Source organism: Bombina bombina, chromosome 2, assembly GCF_027579735.1.
Source record: "Bombina bombina isolate aBomBom1 chromosome 2, aBomBom1.pri, whole genome shotgun sequence".
Lineage (NCBI taxonomy): Eukaryota > Metazoa > Chordata > Amphibia > Anura > Bombinatoridae > Bombina > Bombina bombina.
In genome coordinates, this window is record NC_069500.1 from 333,749,741 (window position 1) to 333,775,911 (window position 26,171).

The window sequence follows — 26,171 nt, forward strand, 5'->3', positions numbered from 1 at the left end:
CAGCTCTTGCTGCTTCGTACATGGAGCCCCAAGTCTCAATTACTTGCAATTCCTGCACCGTGAAGACAAGAAAATCCTGGAAAACAATTCAAATACTAAGAAAATACTGCGGATGCAACTCTGAAATAAAAGAGAAATATGCATTTCTGTGTCTAGGGAGTACTGCAGGGAAAATGTTTCAGTTTATTTTGCTTGTGGGCTCTATCTTGTTGGTGTAGTTGATCAAGTTTATTTATTTATTTATTTATAAAATATTTTACCAGGAAGGATACATTGAGATTTCTCTCGTTTTCAAGCATGTCCTGGGACCACAAAACATTGCATTGATACAATAGGGTACAATAAAATACAAAAACAATAATAATACACAATATATGCAAACATTTAACATAGAGCAGGTACGAAATATTTAATCAACCATGACAGGAGCATTCTGTTTTGAGATACGTATAGAGGGATCTCTTAAAGGATTTTAGGCTTGGGGAAGTTTTTAAAGTGTGAGGGCGGTCATTCCATAATTGTGGCGCTCTGTAATTGAGGCAAGCTAAATAATGTGCTGTTATTGGATCGGAGGTTATAGGAGGTGGGAATAGCAGGGGAGAGCATTCTGCTCAGGTAGGGTGGGAGCTTCCCAGAAAGGCTCTTAAAGACAAGGCAGGAAAGATGTGGAGGGTGCGTCTGGATTCCAGCGACAGCCAGTTTAGTTCTTTTAGCATGTCACAATGGTGGGTCCTGTAGTTACATTGTAGCACAAAGCGGAAGAACGAGTTATACAATGTATTTAGTTTATTAAGGTAAGTTTGCGAAGCAGGTGCCTATACTATGTCCCCATAATCCATGATTGGCATCAGCATTTGCTGTACAATCTTTTCCTTTACTGTAGGGCTGAGGCAGGATTTGTTTCTGTACAGGGCACCTAGTTTTGGATAAAGTTTAGAGGCAAGTTTTTCTATGTGGAGTCCAAAAGATAGATTGGGGTCTAACAACATACCTAAGTATTTAAAAGTTGTTACTGTCCTCTCAGTTAGGCCTTAAAGGGCCTGTAAACCAACAAAATAATGTTATATAATTCTGCACATAGTGCAGAATACTATAACATCAGCTTAGCGCCATATTTCTACCTTAAAAGATTTCAGTGGAAAATTGCTACAAAAGTTATTATTACAGTACGCCGCTCCTGGCTCTCCTGTTTGTTTCCCCTAAGCCATCGGGCACGCTGTCTATTCACAGCCAGCCCGATCGCTCCATTAAACTCAATGTAGCTCGCTCCTGCTACCAGACCAGAGCAGGAGCAAGTTACATTATTTTGTGGGTTTACTGGCCCCTTTAATCGAAAGCTAAGAGTTTATATTCCTCCAAATTCTGAAAATTGACCCATATTTAATAGATTATCTTCATAACCTTTATCCAAATGATGACTTACTTAACCTGCAATTTGGCCAATAAATTGTTTTTTTTATCCTCTCACTAAAATGGTGAGACCAACATTCATCATTTGCAAACACTTCCACAGTGAGAAAAAACCCCTGCAATTTGCAAATACTGTGAAAAGAAATATGCTTTTCAAAATGCTACCAGGGTGACAAAACACATCCTTGCATGCCAGAGGTGTCCTAAAGACATTAGAAATACTTAAAGTGATGGTAATTTGTATACTTTATGAAAATGGATTCTGTTAATACGGCAATTATATATAATAGTCGCTATTTTATTTTTTTTAAATTTCATTTATCTATTTATATATCCAAGGACTTACGATTCTAGTCCGGCATTCTTAAGCTCCGTCCCCATGTACTTGATTTTGCACTGCGAGTTAGAGAGCGGTCCCACCCACTCATCTAAGTATGCATGACACACTGCTGTGACATTCTCAAAATTTCTCGCGCATGCTCAATGCTCCATATCTAATGAACTGTGGGCCTCTGTTTTCAAAATCGCTAATGCGCATGTGTTTCTTGAACGCTGAGAATAAGCATAACGTAGGAAACAAAGATAGTTTCCCCCCCACCCCTCAAACGTGCCAAAAAGCCACGATTCCAATTGGAAAATAGCAAAAACTTAAAAGTTAAAAAAAAAAAAAAAAAAAAAAAAGCACTTATTGTCGGAGCTGCCAGAGCACGCAATACAATCAGAGTGGTTTGATAGAGATTACAATAGTAAATATGAAAGTGACATTTCTAATCAATGTAACTCATTATTTTTTATATTTAAATCGATTGCCAAAAAACAGCCATATTAAATTTACCATCACTTTATTGGAACTAAATAAGGAGGGCTATAGCTTTTCCAATTCAAGAAACATGCTTTCTGCTCCATCTGTAACAGTTTCATCATCACAAAGGGCTTCTCTAACAGAAGCATCTCCAAGTATGAAAGTGTTGCAAAAAACTGCCTCCAAAAATACACAATACCTTCATTTATATATAGGATAACACATGAAATCAGGAAAAACATAATTTATGTAAGAATCTACCTGATAAATTCATTTCTTTCATATTGGCAAGAGTCCATGAGCTAGTGACGTATGGGATATACATTCCTACCAGGAGGGGCAAAGTTTCCCAAACCTCAAAATGCCTATAAATACACCCCCCACCACACCCACAATTCAGTTTAACAAATAGCCAAGAAGTGGGATGATAAGAAAGGAGCGAAAGCATCAACAAGGAACTGGAATAATTGTGCTTTATACAAAAAAATCATAACCACCATAAAAAGGGCGGGTCTCATGGACTCTTGCCAATATGAAAGAAATTAATTTATCAGGTAAATTCTTACATAAAACATAATTTATGCTTACCTGATAAATTCCTTTCTCCTGTAGTGTAGTCAGTCCACGGGTCATCATTACTTATGGGATATTAACTCCTCCCCAACAGGAAGTGCAAGAGGATCACCCAAGCAGAGCTGCTATATAGCTCCTCCCCTCTACGTCACACCCAGTCATTCGACCGAGAACCAAACGAGAAAGGAGAAACTATAGGGTGCAGTGGTGACTGGAGTATAATTTAAAAATTTAGACCTGCTTTAAAAAACAGGGCGGGCCGTGGACTGACTACACTACAGGAGAAAGGAATTTATCAGGTAAGCATAAATTATGTTTTCTCCTGTTAAGTGTAGTCAGTCCACGGGTCATCATTACTTATGGGATACCAATACCAAAGCTAAGTACACGGATGACGGGAGGGACAGGCAGGATCTCTATACGGAAGGAACCACTGCCTGAAGAACCTTTCTCCCAAAAACAGCCTCCGAAGAAGCAAAAGTGTCAAATTTGTAAAATTTGGAAAAAGTATGAAGAGAAGACCAAGTTGCAGCCTTGCAAATCTGTTCAACAGAGGCCTCGTTCTTAAAGGCCCAAGTGGAAGCCACAGCTCTAGTAGAATGAGCTGTAATCCTTTCAGGAGGTTGCTGTCCAGCAGTCTCATAGGCTAAGCGTATTATGCTACGAAGCCAAAAGGATAGAGAGGTAGCAGATGCTTTTTGACCTCTCCTCTGTCCAGAATAAACGACAAACAGGGAAGAAGTTTGTCGAAAATCTTTAGTTGCCTGTAAATAAAATTTCAGGGCACGGACTACATCTAGATTGTGCAGAAGTCGTTCCTTCTTTGAAGAAGGGTTAGGACACAATGATGGAACAACAATCTCTTGATTGATATTCTTGTTAGTGACTACCTTAGGTAGGAACCCAGGTTTAGTATGCAGAACTACCTTATCTGAATGAAAAATCAGATACGGAGAATCACAATGTAAGGCTGATAATTCAGAGACTCTACGAGCCGAGGAAATAGCCATTAAAAACAGAACTTTCCAAGATAACAGCTTGATATCAATGGAGTGAAGGGGTTCAAACGGAACACCCTGTAAAACGTTAAGAACTAAGTTTAAGCTCCACGGCGGAGCAACAGTTTTAAACACAGGCTTAATCCTGGCCAAAGCCTGACAAAAAGCCTGAACGTCTGGAACTTCTGACAGACGCTTGTGTAAAAGGATGGACAGAGCTGAGATCTGTCCCTTTAACGAACTAGCAGATAAACCCTTTTCTAAACCTTCTTGTAGAAAAGACAATATCCTAGGAATCCTAACCTTACTCCATGAGTAACCCTTGGATTCGCACCAGTGTAAGTATTTACGCCATATCTTATGGTAAATTGTCCTGGTAACAGGTTTCCTCGCCTGTATTAAGGTATCAATTACTGGCTCCGAAAATCCACGCTTTGATAAAATTAAGCGTTCAATTTCCATGCAGTCAGCTTCAGAGAAATTAGATTTTGATGTTTGAAAGGACCCTGAATTAGAAGGTCCTGTCTCAGAGGCAGAGACCAAGGTGGACAGGATGACATGTCCACTAGATCTGCATACCAGGTCCTGCGTGGCCACGCAGGCGCTATTAGAATCACTGATGCTTTCTCCTGTTTGATCCTGGCAATCAAACGAGGAAGCATCGGGAAGGGTGGAAACACATAAGCCATCCTGAAGGTCCAAGGTGCTGTCAAGGCATCTATCAGGACCGCTCCCGGGTCCCTGGACCCGTAACGAGGAAGCTTGGCGTTCCGGCGAGACGCCATGAGATCCATATCTGGTTTGCCCCAACGTCGATGTATTTGGGCAAAGACCTCCGGATGAAGTTCCCACTCCCCCGGATGAAAAGTCTGGCGACTTAGGAAATCCGCCTCCCAGTTGTCCACTCCTGGGATGTGGATCGCTGACAGGTGGCAAGAGTGAGACTCTGCCCAGCGAATTACCTTTGATACTTCCATCATCGCTAAGGAACTTCTTGTCCCTCCCTGATGGTTGATGTAAGCCACAGTCGTGATGTTGTCCGACTGAAACCTGATAAACCTCAGAGTTGCTAACTGAGGCCAAGCCAGAAGGACATTGAGAACTGCTCTCAATTCCAGAATGTTTATTGGAAGGAGACTCTCCTCTTGAGTCCATGATCCCTGAGCCTTCAGGGAATTCTAGACAGCGCCCCAACCTAGTAGGCTGGCATCTGTAGTTACAATTGTCCAGTCTGGCCTGCTGAAGGGCATCCCCCTGGACAGATGTGGCCGAGAAAGCCACCATAGAAGAGAATCTCTGGTCTCCTGATCCAGATTCAGCGTAGGGGACAAATCTGAGTAATCCCCATTCCACTGACTTAGCATGCACAATTGCAGCGGTCTGAGGTGCAGGCGTGCAAAAGGAACTATGTCCATTGCCGCTACCATTAAGCCGATTACCTCCATGCATTGAGCCACTGACGGGTGTTGAATGGAATGAAGGGCACGGCAAGCATTTAGAAGCTTTGTTAACCTGTCCTCTGTCAGGTAAATTTTCATTTCTACAGAATCTATAAGAGTCCCCAAGAAGGGAACTCTTGTGAGTGGTAAGAGAGAACTCTTCTCCTCGTTTACTTTCCACCCATGCGACCTTAGAAATGCCAGTACTAACTCTGTATGAGACTTGGCAGTTTGAAAGCTTGACGCTTGTATCAGAATGTCGTCTAGGTACGGAGCTACCGAAATTCCTTGCGGTCTTAGTACCGCCAGAAGAGAGCCCAGAACCTTTGTAAAGATTCTTGGAGCCGTAGCCAACCCGAAGGGAAGAGCTACAAACTGGTAATGCTTGTCTAGGAAGGCAAACCTTAGATACCGGTAATGTTCTCTGTGAATCGGTATGTGAAGGTAAGCATCCTTTAAATCCACTGTGGTCATGTACTGACCTCTTTGGATCATGGGTAAGATTGTCCGAATAGTTTCCATCTTGAATGATGGAACTCTTAGGAATTTGTTTAGGATCTTTAAATCCAATATTGGTCTGAAGGTTCCCTCTTTTTTGGGAACCACAAACAGATTTGAGTAAAACCCTTGTCCGTGTTCCGACCGCGGAACTGGATGGATCACTCCCATTAGTAAAAGGTCTTGTACACAGCGTAGAAACGCCTCTTTCTTTATCTGGTTTGTTGACAACCTTGAAAGGTGAAATCTCCCTTGTGGAGGAGAAGCTTTGAAGTCCAGAAGATATCCCTGAGATATGATCTCCAACGCCCAGGGATCCTGGACATCTCTTGCCCAAGCCTGGGCGAAGAGAGAGAGTCTGCCCCCCACTAGATCCGTTACCGGATCGGGGTCCCTCACTTCATGCTGTCTTAGGGGCAGCAGCAGGTTTTCTGGCCTGCTTGCCCTTGTTCCAGGCCTGGTTAGGTTTCCAGCCTTGTCTGTAGCGAGCAACAGCTCCTTCCTGTTTTGGAGCAGAGGAAGTTGAAGCTGCTCCTGCCTTGAAGTTACGAAAGGCACGAAAATTAGACTGTCTAGCCCTGGGTTTGGCTCTGTCTTGAGGCAGGGCATGGCCTTTACCTCCCGTAATATCAGCGATAATTTCTTTCAAACCGGGCCCGAACAAAGTCTGCCCCTTGAAAGGTATGTTAAGTAGTTTCGATTTAGAAGTTACATCAGCTGACCAGGATTTTAGCCACAGCGCTCTGCGTGCCTGAATGGCGAATCCGGAATTCTTAGCCGTAAGTTTAGTTAAATGTACTACGGCATCAGAAATAAATGAATTAGCTAGCTTAAGGGTTTTAAGCTTAAGTGAAATCTCATCTAATGTCGCTGAGTCAAGGGTCTCTTCCAGAGACTCAAACCAAAATGCTGCCGCAGCCGTGACAGGCGCAATGCATGCAAGGGGTTGTAATATAAAACCTTGTTGAACAAACATTTTCTTAAGGTAACCCTCTAACTTTTTATCCATTGGATCTGAAAAGGCACAGCTATCCTCCACCGGGATAGTGGTACGCTTAGCTAAAGTAGAAACTGCTCCCTCCACCTTAGGGACCGTTTGCCATAAGTCCCGTGTGGTGGCGTCTATTGGAAACATTTTTCTGAATATAGGAGGGGATGAGAAAGGCACACCGGGTCTGTCCCACTCCTTAGTAGTAATTTCAGTAAGTCTCTTAGGTATAGGAAAAACGTCAGTACTTGTCGGTACCGCAAAATATTTATCCAACTTACACATTTTCTCTGGGATTGCAACTGTGTTACAATCATTCAGAGCCGCTAACACCTCCCCTAGCAATACACGGAGGTTTTCCAGCTTAAACTTAAAATTTGAAATGTCTGAATCCAATTTATTTGGATCAGATCCGTCACCCGCAGAATGAAGCTCTCCGTCCTCATGCTCTGCAAATTGTGACGCAGTATCAGACATGGCCCTAGCATTATCAGTATACTCTGTTCTCATCCCAGAGTGATCTCGTTTACCTCTAAGTTCTGGCAATTTAGACAAAACTTCAGTCATAACATTAGCCATGTCTTGTAAAGTGATTTGTAATGGCTGCCCTGATGTACTTGGCGTTACAATATCACGCACCTCCTGAGCGGGAGATGCAGGTACTGATACGTGAGGCAAGTTAGTCGGCATAACTTCCCCCTCGTTGTCTGGTGAATGTTGCTTAACATGTACAGATTGACTTTTATTTAAAGTAGCATCAATGCAATTAGTACATAAATTTCTATTGGGCTCCACCTTGGCTTTTGAACATATTGCACAAAGAGATTCCTCTGTGTCAGACATGTTTAAACAAACTAGCAATTAGACTAGCAAGCTTGGAAATACTTTTCAACTAAATTTACAAGCAATATGTAAAAACGTTACTGTGCCTTTAAGAAGCACACAAAAAAACTAACACAGTTGAATAACAATGAACCGGATTAGTTATAGAAACCAAATTTAGCAAAGGATTGCACTCATTAGCAATGGATGATTAACCCTTAATATCAGAAAAAAACGTATAACAATTGACAATATAAGCGTTTTTATCACAGTCAAGCACAGTCTCACAGGTCTGCTGTGAGTGATTACCTCCCTCAAAACTAGTTTTGCAGACCCCTGAGCTCTGTGGAGACGTCCTGGATCATGCAGGGAGAAAAAGACAGACTGTGACTGAATTTCTGATGCGTAGTAAAAGCGCCAAAATAGGCCCCTCCCACTCACACTACAACAGTGAGGGAAGCTCAGTAAACTGTTTTAATTTAAAACAAACGACAGCCATGTGGAAAATAAAGCCCAAAACAATTTTCACCAAGTACCTCAGATAATTAAACGATTTAACATGCCAGAAAACGTTTAAAATCTAATATATGAAATGTCATTAAAAAGCCTGCTGCTAGTCGCTCACACTGCAAGTTAGGCTAAAAGTTATATGCATACAGTATTTTCCCAGTGAAGTGCCATTCCCCAGAAATACTTAAGTGTAAACATATATACATATCAGCCTGATACCAGTTGCTACTACTGCATTTAAGGCTGTACTTACATTATATCGGTATTAGCAGTATTTTCTCAGTCAATTCCATTCCTTAGAAAATAATATACTGCAACATACCTCTTTGCAGGTGAACCTGCCCGCTGTCCCCTGATCTGAAGTTACCTTACTCCTCAGAATGGCCGAGAACAGCAAACGGATCTTAGTTACGTCCGCTAAGATCATATACAAAAACTCAGGTAGATTCTTCTTCAAATTCTGCCTGAGAAGGAAACAACACACTCCGGTGTCGTTTAAAATAACAAACTTTTGATTGAAGATATAAAAAACTAAGTTTAATCACCACAGTCCTCTCACACATCCTATCTATTAGTTGGGTGCAAGAGAATGACTGGGTGTGACGTAGAGGGGAGGAGCTATATAGCAGCTCTGCTTGGGTGATCCTCTTGCACTTCCTGTTGGGGAGGAGTTAATATCCCATAAGTAATGATGACCCGTGGACTGACTACACTTAACAGGAGAAATTATGTTTTCTTTCATGTAATTGGCAAGAGTCCATGAGCTAGTGACGTATGGGATAGCAAATACCCAAGATGTGGAACTCCACGCAAGAGTCACTAGAGAGGGAGGGATAAAAATAAAGACAGCCAATTCCGCTGTAAAATTAATCCACAACCCAAATCAATAGTTTTAATCTTTAAATTATAATGAAAAAAACTGAAATTATAAGCAGAAGTATCAAACTGAAACAGCTGCCTTTAGTACTTTTCTACCAAAAACTGCTTTTGAAGAAGAGAAAACATCAAAAATGGTAGAATTTAGTAAATGTATGCAAAGAAGACCAAGTTGCTGCTTTGCAAATCTGATCAACAAAAGCTTAATTCTTAAAAGCCCAGGAAGTTGAAACTGACCTAGTAGAATGAGCCGTAATCCTCTGAGGCGGGGAATTACTCGACTCCAAATAAGCATGATGAATCAAAAGCTTTAACCAAGATGCCAAAGAAACGGCAGAAGCCTTCTGACCTTTCCTAGAACCAGAAAAGACTAGAAGTCTTTCTGAAATCTTTAGTAGCTTCAACATAATATTTAAAAGCTCTTACCACATCCAAAGAATGAAAAGATCTCTCCAGAGAATTCTTAGGATTAGGACACAACGAAGGGACAACAATTTCTCTACTAATGTTGTTGGAATTCACAACTTTAGTTAAAAATTTAAATGAAGTCCGCAAAACCACCTTATCCTGATGAAAAAACAGAAAAGGAGACTCACAAGAGCGAGCAGATAATTCAGAAACTCTTCTAGCAGAAGAGATGCCAAAAGGAACAATACTTTCCAAGAAAGTAATTTAATGTCCAGAGAATGCATAGGCTCAAACGGAGGAGCCTGTAAAGCCCTCAAAACCAAATGAATACACCAAGGAGGAGAGATTGACTTAATGACAGGCTTGATACGAAACAAAGCCTGTACAAAACAATGAATATCAGGAAGATTAGCATTTTTTCTGTGGAACAGAACGAGCAAAGATTTGTCCATTCAAGGAACTTGCAGACAAACCCTTATCTAAACCATCCTGAAGAAACTGTAAAATTCTAGGAATTCTAAAAGAATGCCAAGAGAATTTATGAGAAGAACACCATGAAATGTAAGTCTTCCAAACTCGGTAATAAATCTTTCTAGACACAGATTTACGAGCCTGCAACATAGTATTAATCACGGAGTCAGAGAAACCTCTATGACTAAGCGTTCAATTTCCATACCATCAAATTTAATGATTTGAGATATAAGGTCTGGCCTTAGTGGAAGTGGCCAAGGTTGGCAACTGGACATCCGAACAAGATCCACATACCAAAACCTGTGCGGCCATGCTGGAGCCACCAGCAGCACAAACGATTACTCCATGATGATTTTGAAAATCACTCTTGGAAGAAGAACTAGAGGCGGAAAAATATAGGCAGGTTGATAACTCCAAGGAAGTATTAATGCAGCCACTGCTTCCGCCTGAGGATCCCTGGACCTGATAGGTACCCGGGAAGCTTCTTGTTTAGATGAGATGCCATCAGATCTATTTCTGGAAGCCCCCAGATCTGAACAATTTGAAAAAACACATCTGGGTGAAGAGTCCACTCTCCCGGATGTAAAGCTTGACGATGGAGATAATCCGCTTCCCAATTATCTATACCTGGTATATGGACCACAAAAATTATACAGGAGCTGGATTCTGCCCAAGTAAGTATCCGAGATACTTCTTTCATAGCCTGAGGACTGAGTCCCACCCTGATTGACATACGCCACAGTTGTGACATTGTCGGTCTGAAAACCAATAAAACGTCTCTCTTCAATAGAAGCCAGAACTGAAGAGCTCTGAAAATCGCACAGAGTTCCAAAATATTGATTGTAAATCTCGCTTCTTGAGATTTCCAAACCCCTTGTGCTGTCAGAGATCCCCAGACAGCTTCCCAACCTAAAAAACTTGCATCTGTTATGATCACGGTCCAGGTTGGATGAACCAAAGAGACCCGTAGAACTATACAATGGTGATCTAACCACCAAGTCAGAGATAGTTGAATATTGGGATTCAAGGATATTAAATGTGATATCCTAGAATAATCCCTGCACCATTAATTCAGCATTGAAAACTGGAGAGGTCTCATATGAAAACGAGCAAAGGGAATCGAGTCCGATGCTGCAGTCATGAGACCTAAAACTTCCATGCATATAGCTACTGAAGGAAATAATAAAGACTGAAGGTTTCCGACAAGCTGAACCCAACATAAATTGTGACTTGTCTATTAGAGACAAAGACATTGACACAATCTATCTGGAAACCTAAAAAAGGTGACCCTTGTCTGAGGAATCAAGGAACTTTTTTGGTAAAAAGATCCTCCAACCATGTCTTTGAAGAAACAACAGAAGTTGAATCGTATGAAATTCTGCAGAACGAAAAGACTGAGCAAGTACCAAGATATCGTCCAAATAAGGAAACACGAGAACCGTTGAAAAGATTCCTAGAGCTGTCGCTAAGCCAGAAAGGAAGAGCAACAAATTGGTAATGCTTGTCTAAAAAAAAAAGAGAATCTCAGAAAAATTTAAATAATCTTAATGAAACAGAATATGAAGATATGCATCCTGTAAGTCTATTGTGGGCAAATAATGCCCTTGCTGAACAAAAGGCAGAATAGACCTTATAATCCCCATTCTGAAAGATGGTACTCTTATATGACAAATCAAAAGATTTTCTTTCTTTGGGACAATGAATAGTTCTGAATAAAACTCCAGACCCCGTTCCCGAAACGGAACTGGTAAGAATACCCCAGATAACTCCAGGTCTGAAACACACTTCAGGGAAGTCTGAACCTTTTCTGGGATTGCTGGAATATGTGAGAGAGAAAAAGACTTCTCACAGGCAGTCTTACTCTGAATCCTATTCTGTACCCCAATCTAAGGAGTTTGGACCATATTGAACCAAACAACTTTAGAAAAATCTTAACCTGCCCCTTACCACCTTCATGCGAATTTGGGGGCTGGCTTTGATCTCTTAAATGGCTTGAATTCATTCCATTTTGAAGAAAGCTTCCAAGTAGAAACACATTACTTGGGGAAGAATTGGGTTTCTGTTCCTTATTAAGAACAAAAACAGATATAAGCTTAAGATTTACCCTTACAACTTAATCTTGAAGCAAAAAAACTCCCTTTCCCACAGTAACAGTTGAAAGTATTGAATCCAACTGTGAACCAAATAATTTATTACCTTGGAAGGAAAGAAAATAGAAATCTGGATTTAGAAATCAAATCAGCATTCCAAAATTTAAGCCCCAAAGTTCTTCTAGCTAAAATAGCTAAAGACATAGATTTAACCTCAATTTATCATAATAATATCAAAAAAATGGCATCACAAATGAAATTATTAGCATGTTGAATCAAGTTAATAATGCTAAACAAATCATAATCCAATACTTGTTGCGCTAAAGTTTCCAACCAAAAAATGATGAAACAGCTGCAACATCAGCCAAAGAAATTGCAGGCCTAACAAAAGGACCTGAAAATAAATTAATTTTCCTTAGATAAGATACAAGTTTCCCATCTGAAGGATCTTTAAAATAAATACTATTTTCCATAGGAATAGTAGTACGTCTAGCAAGAGTAGAGATAGCCCCATTAACTTTGGGGGATCTTTTCCCAAAACTCCAAACTAACTGCTGGCAAAGGATACAATTTTTTAAAAACGTTAAAGAAGGAAAACTCTCGGCGCCAACTAAGACGCCGGAAATTATGAAATTACGTCAACAAACGTAATTCTTGCGCCAAAAAAGTCTTGCGCCATGAATGAAGCAATAAATTATAACATTTTGCGCTCCCGCGAGCCTAATAACCCGCAATTTAGAAAAGAGAGTCAATTTGAAAATTTCGGTTAAATTTTTTTTTTTTTTTTTTTTTTATATATGTATTTCCCAAAATGAAACAGGCAGTCTGCAAAAAGGAAATATACTGATTAACCTGAATCATGGCAAATATAAGTACAAAATATATATTTAGAACTTTAAATATAAAGTGCCAAACCATAGCTGAGAGTGTCTTAAATAAAAGAAAACATACTTACCAAAAGACACTCATCTACATAAAGTAGATAGCCAAACCAGTACTGAAACGAGAATCAGTAGAGGTAATGGTATATAAGAGTATATTGTCGATCTGAAAAGGGAGGTAGGAGATGAATCTCTACGACCGATAACAGAGAACCTATGAAATAGATCCCTGTTAGGATGACCATTGTATTCAATAGGCAATACTCCCTTCGCATCCCTCTGTCATTCACTGCACTCTGAGAGGAACCGGGCTTCAGCATGCTGAGAAGCGCATATCAACATAGAAATCTAGCACAAACTTACTTCACCACCTCCATAGGAGGCAAAGTTTGTAAAACAGAATTGTGGGTGTGGTGGGGGTGTATTTATAGGCATTTTGAGGTTTGGGAAACTTTGCCCCTTCTGGTAGGAATGTATATCCCATACGTCACTAGCTCATGGACTCTTGCCAATTACATGAAAGAAAAGTGGATCAAGTTCTTGCAAGAGCAATATGGTCTTCTGCAATCACTTACCCAGAGTCTTCTCCTAGGGAAGCACAGTTCTCTCATACTGAGGCAGGAAGCCTTCCTGGCTGTCAGCGTGACAGTCAGGGGGCGTTGCCATCCCGTTTTATTAAAGGGACAGGAAACTGCAAAACTTTAAAAAAAAAAAATACAAATTTTAAACAACTTTCCAATTTACTTCTATTACCAAATTTGCTTAATTCGCTTGTTATCCTTTGCTGAAGGAACAGCATTGCACTAATGGCAGCTAACTGAACTTATCTATTTAGCCAATCACAAGAGACAAAAAAAAACAAACTTATTTTAGTACTGGCAGACTTTCTGCCAGTACTTAAGATGGCGGGGACAATTGTGGGGTTGGCTAGGGAAGAGAGCTTTTTGGGAGGGATCAGGTGGGGTGTGTCAGGTGGGAGGCTGATCTCTACACTAAAGCTAAAATTAACCCTGCAAGCTCCACGTGTGGTGCGTAGCAGCATTTAACGGCCTTCTAATTACCAAAAAGCAACGCCAAAGCCATATATGTCTGCTATTTCTGAACAAAGAGGATCCCAGAGAAGCATTTACAACCATTTGTGCCATAATTGCACAAGCCGTTTGTAAATAATTTCAGTGAGAAACCTAAAATTTGTGAAGTTTTTTTTTTATTTGATCGCATTTGGCGGTGAAATGGTGGCATGAAATATACCAAAATGGGCCTAGATCAATACTTTGGGATGTCTTCTAAAACAAAATATATACAGGTAGCCCTCAGTTTACGCCGGGGTTAGGTTCCAGAAGGAATGGTTGTAAATCGAAACCGTTGTAAATTGAAACCCAGTTTATAATGTAAGTTAATGGAAAGTGAGGGAGATAGGTTCCAGGCCCCTCTCAAAATTGTCATAAGTAACAACTAATACATTATTTTTAAAGCTTTGAAATGAAGACTTTAAATGCTAAACAGCATTATAAACCTAATAAAATAATCACACAACACAGAATACATACTTAAACTAAGTTAAATTAACAAAAACATTTGCTAAACAGCATTATAAACCTAATAAAATAATCACACAACACAGACTTCACTTGCATTTTTCTGCAAACAGTTCTTTCTATGCATTCCAATCTGGACTGATTTATAGACAGGAAGATCTTGTTCCTTTAAAATCTGCTCAATAGCTCAGGTCTGGTTAAACTGATTCATTTTAGCTTGCTTGGCTTTGCTGCAACACAAGTGGACAGCTCCACCTACTGGCTATTTTAATAAATGCACTGCTTCTCAATGCTTTTCAATAGCAGTCACATGACTGGAAAAAAAGGTTGTTATTCTGAAACGGTGTAAATTGAACTGTTGTAAAAGGAGCCACCTGTACATGTCAAGGCATATTTAGGGATTCCTGAAAGATATCAGTGTTCCAATGTAACTAGCGCTAATTTTGAATAAAAGTGGTTTGGAAATAGCAAAGTGCTACTTGTATTTATGGCCCTATTACTTGCAAAAAAAAACAAAGAACATGTAAACATTGGGTATTTCTAAACTCAGGACAAAATTTAGAAACTATTTAGCAAGGGGTTTTTTTGGTGGTTGTAGATGTGTAACAGATTTTGGGGGTCAAAGTTAGAAAAAAAAAATGTATGCTTACCTGATATATTTATTTCTTTTTTGACACAATGAGTCCACGGATCAACTTAATTACTAATGGCATATTCACCTCCTGTTCAGCAGGAGGCGGCAAAGAGCACCACAGCAAAGCTGTTAAATAGCTCCTCCCTTCCCTCCCACTCCAGTCATTCGACCGAAGTTAAGGAAGAAAGGAAAAAACCAAGTTGCAGAGGTGTCTGAAGTTTAAAATAACCAACAACCAGTCTCTCAAAAACAGGGCGGGCCGTGGACTCATTGTGTCAAAAAAGAAATACATTTATCAGGTAAGCATAAATTTTGTTTTCTTTTTAATAACACAATGAGTCCACGGATCATCTTAATTACTAATGGGATTCAATACCCAAGCTAGAGTACACAGATGATATGGGAGGGACAAGACAGGGAACCTAAATGAAAGGCACCTCTGCTTGAAAAACCCTTTCTCCCAAAAACGAATTCTGAAAAAGTGAGAAGAGAGGACCAAATTGCATCCTTGCAAATCTACTCCACAGAAGCTTCATTCTTGAATGCCCATGAGGAAGTAACGGCCCTCGTGGAGTGAACCACAACCTTCTCAGGAGGCTGCTGTCCAGCAGTCCCATATGCAAAAAACATAATTTATGTAAGAACTTACCTGATAAATTCATTTCTTTCATATTAGCAAGAGTCCATGAGCTAGTGACGTATGGGATATACATTCCTACCAGGAGGGGCAAAGTTTCCCAAACCTTAAAATGCCTATAAATACACCCCTCACCACACCCACAATTCAGTTTAACGAATAGCCAAGAAGTGGGGTGATAAGAAAAGAGCGAAAGCATCAAAAAAATAAGGAATTGGAATAATTGTGCTTTATACAAAAAAATCATAACCACCACAAAAAAGGGTGGGCCTCATGGACTCTTGCTAATATGAAAGAAATTAATTTATCAGGTAAGTTCTTACATAAATTATGTTTTCTTTCATGTAATTAGCAAGAGTCCATGAGCTAGTGACGTATGGGATATAAATACCCAAGATGTGGAACTTCCACGCAAGAGTCACTAGAGAGGGAGGGATAAAATAAAGACAGCCAATTCCGCTGAAAAATGAATCCACTACCCAAATCAAAAGTTTCAATTTAAATAATGAAAAAAACTGAAATTATAAGCAGAAGAATCAAACTGAAACAGCTGCCTGAAGTACTATTCTACCAAAAACTGCTTCTAAAGAAGAGAAAACATCAAAATGGTAGAATTTAGTAAAAGTATGCAAAGAAGACCAAGTCATTGCTTTGCAAATTTGATCAATAGAAGCTTCATTCTTAAAAAGCCCAGGAAGTAGAAACTGACCTAGTAGAATGAGCCGTAATCCTCTGAGACGGGGAAAAATCCGACTCCAAATAAGCATGATGAATCAAAAGCTTAACCAAGATGCCAAAGAAATGGTAGAAGCCTTCTGACCTTCCTAAAACCAGAAAAGATAACAAATAGACTAGAAGTCTGTCTGAAATCTGAGTAGCTTCAATATAATATTTCAAAACTCTTACCACATCCTAAAGAATGTAAGAATCTTACCAAAGAATTCTTAGGATTAGGACACAAGGAAAAGACAATAATTCCTCCACTAATGTTGTTAGAATTCACAACTTAGGTGAAAATTGAAATGAAGACAGCAAAAAAACACCTTATCCTGATGAAAAATCAGAACAAGGAGATTCACAAGAAAGAACAGATAATTCAAAAACTGTTCTAGCTGAAGAGATGTCCAAAAAGAACAATACTTTCCATGAAAGTAATGAATGTCCAGAGCAAGCATATGCTCAAAATAGAAGAGCCTGAAAAACCTTCAGAACCCAATTAAGACTCCAAGGAGGAGAAATTGGCTTAATGACAGGTTTGATACAAATCAAAACCTGAAAAAAATGATGAATATCAGGAAGTAACACTGCCTTATCCTGATGAAAAATCAGAAAAGGATATTCACAAAAAAGAGCAGATAACTCAAAAACTCTTCTAGTAGAAGAAATAACCAAAAGGAACAATACTTTTCCAAGAAAGTAATTTAACGTTCAGAAAATGCATAGTTTCAAACGGAGGAGCCTGTAAAGCCCTCAGCACCAAATTGAGACTCCAAAGAGGAGAGATTGAATTAATGACAGGCTTGATATGGACCAAAGCCTGTACAACACAATGAATATCAGGATGATTAGCAATCTTTCTGTGAAAAAAGAACAGAAAGAGTAGAGATTTGTCCTAACAAAGTATTGAAGACAAAACCTTATCCAAACCAACCTGAAAAAATAATAAAATTCTATGAATTTTAAAAGAATGCCAAGAAAAGTAGGTTTTCCAGACTCAATATAAATCTTTCTAGAGACAGATTTACGAGCCTGAAACCTAGTATTAAACAATGAGTCAGAAAAACCTCTATGACTAAAAACCAAGCGTTCAATCTCCATCCCTTCAAATGTAATGATTTGAGATCCTGATGGAAAAAATGGCCTTGAGAAAGAAAAGGTCTGGTTTAAACGGAGGTGTCCAACGTTGGCAACTGGCCATCCGAATGAGATTCGTATACCAAAACCTGAGAGGCCATGCTGGAGCTACCAGCATAACAAACAAATACTCCATAAGAATTTTGGAAGAAGAACTAGAGGCGGAAAGAAATAGGCAAAAAGATGCCAATGCATACACTACTTCCGCCTGAAGATTCCCGGACCTTAATAGGCCCCTGGGAAGTTCTTTATTCAGATGAGATGAAAAACATATCTGGGTAAGAGAGACCATTCTCCCGGAGGAAAAGCTTGATTAACAGAGATAATCCGCTTCCCAAATATCTATACCTGGGAAAAAAAAACAACAGAATTTTGGGGGGCGGAGCCTGTAGCTGCTGAGACAAGACGTGTCTGTGGAGAGCTCTTGGACTATAATTGATTACAAAAGGTTTTTTTGACTGAATCTAACACAGAATACCCTACTGTTTCAAGGTGTCCAGACTAGGGAAACTCTGGAGAAGTCTAGGGGTCCCTCACATCAAACCAGACCTGCCTATACTCTTCAGCTCAACTACACGGAGGCGGCCACGAGGCCCATACCGAGTGCCTGATCCTCTGTGCTGTTGGGGCTGCCCGCATTACTAACCCCCCCCCAGGAGTTCTTGATTCTGGGTTATTAAGCCAGATATTTAACGCTGGCCCCGCATCTCAACAATCTAAACCTGTGAACCATAAATAACACGCTCCCCTTCTCTACAAGAAGAGACCTTTGAGTAAGCTGATTCATAGCCCCTGCCACCTAACTATGCATACTGAAGCATTTGAAGATAAACTTTGCGGCTTGCTGAGGGATGGTCTATCCGAGATACATACGCTGCTAGTGCATTGGTCTGCAAGGCTAACGGCAACACATGTCTCACAAGATGGCGCCAGTCTACCCTCCATGTCTCCTATGACACCACGCAGCATACTCGTAGACGCCCTGAACTCACCTACCTACGTTAGATCCACAGACTGCCTGACCATACCGGAGGCTCACTTACCCGGACGATGTCGGATGCCTGGGCTGACCTGCAACTCACCATCCGCACGGTTCAGTGCGGCCACACTGCTCAGGGGTACCCCTATAACCGGAGTAACGGTGCCGGTCACTTCGCAAAGCGGCAAGTTCAGAGCTGATAGAGGACCCCCCACTGTTAAATCATCCTTTGCCGAGAGCGCTAATTTTGGAGATCCGGGAGGACAGCTCCTTGCGCAAATACCCTGCAGGAAGCCGGTATAAATCGAACATCTGTCTGCCTGGAAGGCAGCCATAGGCGTAACGCACGAGGGGTACTTTAGATGGGACATAGTCACCATTACAATTTCAGTACTGCAGCCTTGCCGTCCAGAGACTGAGGACACGCCTGAGGACACAGGTATAGGATAAGGCTCTAGCGATATGGGGTCTTATTTTGGCCACAAGTTGGTCATGGCTACCTAATATTACTACAGTGCCACCAATCTTGATTACACGTCCAGGACACTTCTCATTGACAGGGCTTGGAACTGATGACGGCAACTATGCCCAATTCTCACAGTAAAGAACTGATATAAGTTGAATGATGATCCTGCATAATAGACAGTGTCTACCCCACTTTAGTGCCACATTTTCGGCTGATCCCCACACTCATGTCTTAGACCTATACAGTATACCTAATGGCATCACATACCCTACTGGCTTATGACGCCCACTGAGCCTGAACAGTATAATCTGCTCTTGTGTGGCATGAGCAGACTCAAGGACACATATGTTTATGGTATCTGACCTCAGCTATATAATTTGTTTTTGCGGTAATTAACCTAGTATTTCTGTTTCTTTTTCTTATATGTTTATATTCCCTAGAATTAAGCAAGCCAAGCCATGGCCCTCCCAGATGAGGTTTTACTGATATTTCTGATCTGCCACTGAAAGTCTGTTCAGGGTACTATCTATGATTATCACAGGGAGTAATACTTCTAAACCAATATATTATCTGTTGCATCCCACAGTCATCATAGATACTAGGGGAAAATATTATATATTTTAACAAATCTGTATATGCCAGTAACAACTATATGCGTGTTAAATCTTTTGTAGCCCAGTAGTATATTGTTATACGTTGCTTCAGATATCCAGATAATAATGTTATATCCTGTTTGCAGGTTAAGATCTCTTAAGCCTTTAATAAGAGGAACACCGTGTAGCTTAATATGTGTGTGCTGCATTAAGGGTAATTAACCGAATTATTGTGACTCATAATTGTACAAACATTCACATAGGTTTCGCTTACAGAAACAGCTTAAACTACTCTATTTTCTCTGTCATGGCTTCTGTTACAAATATTAACCCGCTCATCAATACTCACAAGCTGAGTGAGATACTTGCAAATTGTGGCACTGTATGAAACATGCTTTGACTACGATAAATGATATCTCTTATGGGAGTGAGCTGGAACTTCACCATTTAAATACACTCTATCGTGGAAAAGCATTCAATAGTTGATAGTTAATGTTTAATTTTTTAAAGTTTGTCCCTTCTTACATAGTTATAACCTATATTATATGTCTGAACCACAGAAAGATTGCATAAAAAATAAAATATGAGGTTAGCATAGGGAGATCCATGAGTGGTCTCTCCATTCCATTATGCCTGCCCTTACTACTAGATATGTTTCCTTATTTAAGGCCCAAGAGCGGCTTATTGGTATTGTTATGGAAGGTTTCCTTATGAATAGGCGCTATGTATTTAATTTTGCTATCTCTATGTATATTTTTCTTTCCGAAATGTCACAGTATATCTGTATGCCTTATTTTCTAACCTCAATAAAAAGATTAAAAAAGTAAAAAAAAAAAAAAAAAAAAAAAACACAGAATTTAGATAGGAGCTGGATTTAGCCCAAGCTATTATCCGAGACACTTCTGTCACAGCCTAAGGACTGATAGTCCTACTCTGATGATTGACATACACCATAGTAGTGATATTGTCTGAAAAACATTAAACGTCTCTTCTTAAAAAAGAAACTAACTGAAAAAACTCTGAGAAAGCACGGAGTTCTAAAATATCAAATGGTAATCTCGCCTCCTGAGATTTCCAAACCCCTTGTGCTGACAGAGATCCTCAGACAGCCTCCCAACCAAAAAGACTCACATCTGTAGAGATCATGGTCCAGGTTGAAAGAAACGAAGAGACCTGTAGAACTAAATGATGGTGATCTTAACCACCAAATCAAGAGAGATAAATATTAGGATTCGAAGATTTAAAATGCGAAATCCTAGAAACCCTGCACCATAATTCAGCATAAAATAAAATGAAAGGTTCTTTCTATTGAAAATGAGCAAAGGGAATTAAATCCAATGCTGTGGCCATAAGACCTAAAACTTATATGCATATATAGCAACTGAAGGAAATAATAGAGACTAAAGGTACCGACAAACGGAACACAATACAATTGTCCCTTGTCTGATAGAGACAAAGACAGTGACACAAACTATCTGGAAACCTAAAAAAGGTGACCCTTGTGTAAGGAATCAAGAGCTTTTGAAAAAAAGATCCTCTAACTATGTCCTGAAGAGCAAAGTGAATCATATGAGATTCCGCATCCTCAGAAAATAATCTGAATGAAAACAGAAAAATGAAAATATGCATTTATTGTATCTAATGAAAACAAATAATGATATCACTGACCAAAAAAAGGCAGAATAGTTTGAATAAAATTCCAAAACCCAATTCCTAAAAATGGAACTGGAAGAAATACCCCAGAAGATTCCAGGTCTGAGCAGCGCTTGTACCCCATGGGTGCCCAGCCATGCTTCAACAGTACCCAAAATATATAGGACCGAAACACACTTAAAGAAAGTGTTAGCCTTACTGGAATAAAATCAAAGAAATTTGGACCGAATAGAACCGAATAAATTTCAAAGAAGTCTTAACCTGCCCCTTGCCAGCCAAGCTTGAATACTTGGGAAAGAATTCAGGAATTCGTTCCTTAATAAGAACAACCAAACTAATATAAGCTTAAAGTTTTAGTCTTAGAACTCAATCTTGAAGCCCAGAGTAACAGTTAAGAATTGAATCCAATTATAAAACAAATAATTGATTATCTTAGAACAAAAGAAATATGGATTTTTAAAAATCACAAAATTCTTCTAGCTAAAATAGCTAAAGACATAGATTAACCCTCATTTGCGAAAATATTCAATAAAATGAAGACACAAATGAAATTATTAGCATGATAGTCCAGTTAAAGGACCAGTCAATACAGTGGACTTGCATAATCAAAAAATGCAAAACAACAAGACAAATGCAACAGCACCTAGTCTAGTAAATGTTGTCCCTTAACAATGCTAAAATAAATCATAATCTGATACTTGATCTTAAAGTAAACAGAACAAAATGAAACAATTGCAACATCCAAATAAATCACAGGACCAAGAAAAGTACCTGAAATTAAATAATTTTCCATAAATAAGATACAACCATCTAAAGGAAAATAAATACTATTTTGCTATAGAAATAATAGCATAATTAGTAGGAGTAGAGATAGCCCCAATAAATTGGAGAACCCTCCAAATTGAATTTAACTGCTGGCAAAGAATATAGTTTAAAACCTTTGAAGAAGGAATAAAAGAAAATTCTCAGCCTATTCCATTCCCTAGTACGAGGAATTGGAAAGAAAACCTCTGAAAACACAGAAGAAAAATAAGCAGAAATAGTGTTAGCTAGTCTTGAAAAAGGACTAGTTACCTTAATATCCAAAATAATCAACACCTTTTCAACAAAGAACAAATGTACTTTAATAAAAAAATAATAATAAAGTAGATTTGTTAGTGCCAATATCTGATGAAGAAAATTCTGAATGAGAAAAAAACATAATTTATGTAAGAACTTACCTGATAAATTCATTTCTTTCATATTAGCAAGAGTCCATGAGCTAGTGACGTATGGGATATACATTCCTACCAGGAGGGGCAAAGTTTCCCAAACCTCAAAATGCCTATAAATACACCCCTCACCACACCCACAAATCAGTTTAACGAATAGCCAAGAAGTGGGGTGATAAGAAAAAAGTGTGAAAGCATAAAAAACAAGGAATTGGAATAATTGTGCTTTATACAAAAAAAATCATAACCACCACAAAAAGGGTGGGCCTCATGGACTCTTGCTAATATGAAAGAAATGAATTTATCAGGTAAGTTCTTACATAAATTATGTTTTCTTTCATGTAATTAGCAAGAATCCATGAGCTAGTGACGTATGGGATAATGACTACCCAAGATGTGGATCTTCCACGCAAGAGTCACTAGAGAGGGAGAGATAAAATAAAGACAGCCAATTCCGCTGAAAAATAATCCACACCCAAAATAAAGTTTAAATCTTATAATGAAGAAAACTGAAATTATAAGCAGAAGAATCAAACTGAAACAGCTGCCTGAAGTATTTTTCTACCAAAAACTATACACATCAAAATGGTAGAATTTAGTAAAAGTATGCAAAGAAGACATAGTTGCTGCTTTGCAAATCTGATCAATCGAAGCTTCATTCCTAAACGCCCAGGAAGTAGAAACTGACCTAGTAGAATGAGCTGTAATCCTTTGAGGCGGAGATTTACCCCACTCGACATAAGCATGATGAATTAAAGATTTCAACCAAGATGCCAAAGAAATGGCAGAGGCCTTCTGACCTTTCCTAGAACCGGAAAAGATAACAAATAGACTAGAAGTCTTTCGGAAATTCTTAGTAGCTTCAACATAATATTTCAAAGCTCTAACTACATCCAAAGAATGCAATGATCTCTCCTTAGAAATCTTAGGATTAGGACATAATGAAGGAACCACAATTTCTCTACTAATGTTGTTAGAATTCACAACCTTAGATAAAAATTTAAAAGAAGTTCGCAACACCGCCTTATCCTGATGGAAAATCAGAAAAGGAGATTCACAAGAAAGAGCAGATAATTCAGAAACTCTTCTAGCAGAAGAGATGGCCAAAAGAAAACAAAACTTTCCAAGAAAGTAATTTAATGTCCAGTGAATGCATAGGTTCAAACGAAAGAGCTTGAAGAGCCCCCAGAACCAAATTCAAACTCCAAGGAGGAGAAATTGACTTAATAACAGGTTTTATACGAACCAAAGCTTGTACAAAACAATGAATATCAGGAAGAATAGCAATCCTTCTGTGAAAAAGAACAGAAAGAGCAGAGATTTGTCCTTTCAAGGAACTTGCAGACAAACCTTTATCCAAACCATCCTGAAGAAACTGAAAAATTCTCGGAATTCTAAAAGAATGCCAGGAAAAATGATGAGAAAGACACCAAGAAATGTAAGTCTTCCAGACTTGATAATATATCTTCCTAGATACAGATCTACGAGCCTGTAACATAGTATTAATCACAGAGTCAGAGAAACCTCTTTGACTAAGAATCAAGCGTTCAATCTCCATACCTTTAAATTTAAGGATTTGAGATCCTGATGGTAAAAAAGGACCTTGTGACAGAAGGACTGGTATTAACGGAAGAGTCCACGGTTGGCAAGAAGCCATGCGGACAAGATCCGTATACCAAAACCTGTGAGACCATGCTGGAGCCACCAGCAGAAAAAACGAGCATTCCTTCAGAATCTTGGAGATTACTCTTGGAAGAAGAACTAGAGGCGGAAAGATATAGGCAGGATGATACTTCCAAGGAAGTGACAATGCATCCACTGCTTCCGCCTGAGGATCCCTGGATCTGGACAGATACCTGGGAAGTTTCTTGTTTAGATGAGAAGCCATCAGATCTATTTCTGGAAGTCCCCACATTTGAACAATCTGAAGAAACACCTCTGGGTGAAGAGACCATTCGCCCGGATGTAACGTTTGGCGATTGAGATAATCCGCTTTCCAATTGTCAATACCTGGGATATGAACCGCAGAGATTAGACAGGAGCTGGATTCCGCCCATACCAGTATTCGAGATACTTCTTTCATAGCCAGAGGACTGTGAGTCCCTCCTTGATGATTGACATATGCCACAGTTGTGACATTGTCTGTCTGAAAACAAATGAACGATTCTCTCTTTAGAAGAGGCCATGACTGAAGAGCTTCTGAAAATTGCACGAAGTTCCAAAATATTGATTGGTAATCTCACCTCCTGAGATTTCCCAAACCCCTTGTGCTGTCAGAAACCCCCATACAGCTCCCCAACCTGTCAGACTTGCACCTGTTGAGATCACAGTCCAGGTTGGAAGAAAAAAAGAAGCCCCCTGAACTAAACGATGGTGGTCTGTACCACGTCAGAGGGTGTCGAACAATCAGTTTTAAAGATATTAAATGAGATATCTTTGTATAATCCCGGCACCACTGGTTCAGCATACAGAGCTGAAGAGGTTGCATGTGAAAATGAGCAAAGGGGAACACGTCCAATGCAACAGTCATAAGAACCTAGAATTTCCATGCATAAGGCTACCGAAGGGAATGATTGAGACTGAAGGTTTCGATAAGCTGAAACCAATTTCAGACGTCTCCTGACCAACAGAGACAGAGTCATGGACACTGAATCTATCCGGAAATCTAAAAAAGGTTACTCTTGTCTGAGGAATCAACAAACTGATTGGTTAATTGATCCTCCAACCATGTTCTTGAAGAAACAACACTCATAAAAAGCTGGAAAGGATCTTTCCATTGAAAATGAGCAAAGGGAATTGAATCCAATGCTGTTAAAACTTCTATGCATATATAGCAACTGAAGGAAATAATAGAGACTAAAGGTACCGACAGACGGAACCCAATACAAATTGTCCCTTGTCTGATAGAGACAAAGATAGTGACATAAACCATCTGGAAACCTAAAAAAAAAGGTGACTCTTGCGTGAGGAATTAAGAGCTTTTGATAAAAGATCCTCTAACTATGTCCTGAAGAGCAAGTGAAACATATGAGAATCCGCATCCTCAGGAAATAATCTGAATGAAAACAGAAAAATGAAGAATACGCATTTATTGTATCTAAAGAAAACAAATAATGCTATCAATGACCACAAAAAGGCAAAATAGTTTGAATAAAACTCCAAAACCCAGTTCCTAGAAAAGGAATTGGAATAAAAACCCCAGAAGATTCCAGGTCTGAGCAGCGCTTGAACCCCATGGGTACCCAGCATGCCTCAACAGTATCCAAAATATATAGGACAGAAACACACTGAAAGTGTTAGCCTTACTGGAATAAAATCAAAGAAATTTGGACAAAATAGAACCAAATAAATTTCAAAGAAGTCTTAACCTGCCCCTTACCAGCCAAGCTGGAATACGGCATGTGCATCGCAACATTAGGGAGCTAATTTCGAACCCCAATTAAAAACATGTTACTTGGGAAAGAACTCAGGATTCATTTCTTAATAAGAACAACCAAACTAGTATAAGCTTAAAGTTTTAGGCCTAGATTTAGAGTTCGGCGGTAGCCGTCAAAACCAGCGTTAGAGGCTCCTAACGCTGGTTTTGGCCGCCCGCTGGTATTTGGAGTCAGTGATTAAAGGGTCTAACGCTCACTTTACAGCCGCGACTTTTCCATACCGCAGATCCCCCTACGCCATTTGCGTAGCCTATCTTTTCAATGGGATCTTTCTAACGCTGGTATTTAGAGTCGTTTCTGCAGTGAGCGTTAGAGCTCTAACGACAAGATTCCAGCCGCCTGAAAAAAGCAGGAGTTAAGAGCTTTCTGGCTAACGCCGGTTCATAAAGCTCTTAACTACTGT

The 26,171-nt window shown here is 39.5% G+C and overlaps 1 protein-coding gene across 1 annotated transcript in view; it reads right to left on the reverse strand.

The window, feature by feature from the left end:
* Positions 1 to 26,171, reverse strand: part of LOC128646941 (F-box/WD repeat-containing protein 8-like) — a 128,208-nt gene that overhangs the window by 12,837 nt on the left and 89,200 nt on the right. The gene's annotated exons all lie outside the window — the stretch shown is intronic.